Source organism: Myotis davidii, unplaced genomic scaffold (assembly GCF_000327345.1).
Source record: "Myotis davidii unplaced genomic scaffold, ASM32734v1 scaffold401, whole genome shotgun sequence".
NCBI classification, from domain to species: Eukaryota; Metazoa; Chordata; class Mammalia; order Chiroptera; family Vespertilionidae; genus Myotis; species Myotis davidii.
Genome location: NW_006291020.1, coordinates 2,008,154 through 2,010,171, shown reverse-complemented (window position 1 = coordinate 2,010,171; position 2,018 = coordinate 2,008,154).

Here is a 2,018-nt window from a genome sequence, read left to right as displayed (position 1 = left end):
TATCCTCCCCGGTGCGGTTCCCTCCCATCACCACCGTCAGCGACTGAAGGGAGGTTTGGAATGACGTTCTCGTAGGTCCCTGGAGACACGGGCAGAATTCATTCTGGGTGATGTTTCTGGTGAAAACAGCTGTTTGGGGTGTGACGAACAGTGGGTTGCCCGTGGCTTTATAGGTTAACCTTTCGGACAGAGAGAGGGATGGGCTGTCCGCGTGGGAGGGTGTGTGACGAGTCTCTTATGACATCGGGTTGGAACTGCCTCCGCAGACACTAATGAAAGAGTAATCCTCCCTAAATTGCCCCAAAGCTAGTAATCCCCCGGCTGCAGGTTGGTGATTAGAAAAGCAAGGCAGAGCAGCTGTCTTTTTGTTCGGTTTAATTACGACCAGGTACCTGGGCGAGTGTTAATTTCCTGGGGGCACGGGCGGGGGAGCAGGTGTCAGGTCTCGGCAGGGACTGAATGTACAGACGCGGCTCTGCGCGGTGTGTGCCGGCGGCATGGCCAGGCCGCTCCACGCCTGGGCTCAGGTTGCGTGGCTTTCCACTCTGCCCTTTGAGTCCGAGACACGGGCGCCGAGGAGGCAGTGCTATCGGGTGTCCGCCAGGTCGCACCCCTTAATTAATACCCTCCGCTCACCCCCGGAAAGCAGCAGGGCAGCTGCTGGACCTGGGGGACAAAATGGCATCATCCTCAGGCAGAACACGGAGCCCCGCAACCCCTAAGGTCAGGGCCGGAGGTCAGAGCTGGCATGACCCCCAGTTCCCAAATCCCAGTCAGTTTATCTGTTTTTTATTTAATTGATTTATTTTCTTACCTTTATTATTTATTTTCTTATACTTACTTTGGGTTTAACTGATTCTTCTAGCTTTTTAAGGTGGGAGCTTAAACAATTGATTTTAGATCTTTCATCTTTTCTAATATAATACTATAAATTTCCCTCTAAGCACTGCTTTAGCTGCACTTCACAAATTTTGATATGTTGTGTTTCATTTTAATTCAGTTTGAAATATTTTCTCATTTCCCTGTGATTTCTTCTTTGACCTATTGATTATTTGTAAGTGTATTTAACTTTCAAACACTTGGAGATTTTCCAAATAGCTATTATTGATGTATAGTTTAATTCTTTTGTAGTCAGAGAACATACTCCAAATGATTTTAATCTTTTAACCTTTATTGGGCCTTGTTTTATTATTTCCCAGCATATAGTCTATCTTGGTGGGTGTTCCAGGTGTATTTGAAAGAATTGTGTATGTGTTGGGTGGAGTATTCTATAAATACCAATTATGTCAAATTGTCTCATAGTGTTGTTCAGCTTCTAACCTTACTGATTTTGTCTACTTCTAGAAATTATAATTTGGGTTTAACTATTCATTCAATCAGTTGTTGACACTTTGCTCATTCTAAACCTTTTGAAAAATAAAACACACAAAGATAGAAAATACAAACCAATAAAGAACGTACAGCTCAGTGATGGTATCACCACCGCCAACATCAAGAAATGGAATGTTGCCAACACCTCGAAGTTGCCTTGTGCGCTTGTGCGGTATTGCCTCCTGTGTCTCTCAGAGATCGCCGCCATCCTGTGTGCAGCGTCCCTGCGCTAGTTTTTTTTCAGAATGCCTTCCTTTCTCGGTTTTACTGAGCTTTTTTTTCTTTTTTAAAATATATTTTATTGATTTTTCACAGAGAGGAAGGGAGAGAGATAGATAGTTATAAACATTGCGGGCCACATGCGACCCGCCGAAAACATCCAGCACGTCTCCCCACTGGGGATGTGCCCGCAACCCAGGTACATGCCCATGACCCGCATCGAGGGTGGGACCCTTCAGTCCACAGGCCAGCACTCTATCCACTGAGCCAAACCGGTTTCGGCCATATAATATTCTTTACTTCAGTTGGTGTATGCTTAGTTTCTATTTGGTTCTTTATCATAGTATCGAGGGTCTCATTAGATTTCTTGTAGATCTCGTTAAGTTTATTGGTGGCTTCTAGACAGTTCTTGAGAGCCCTTAAAAGGA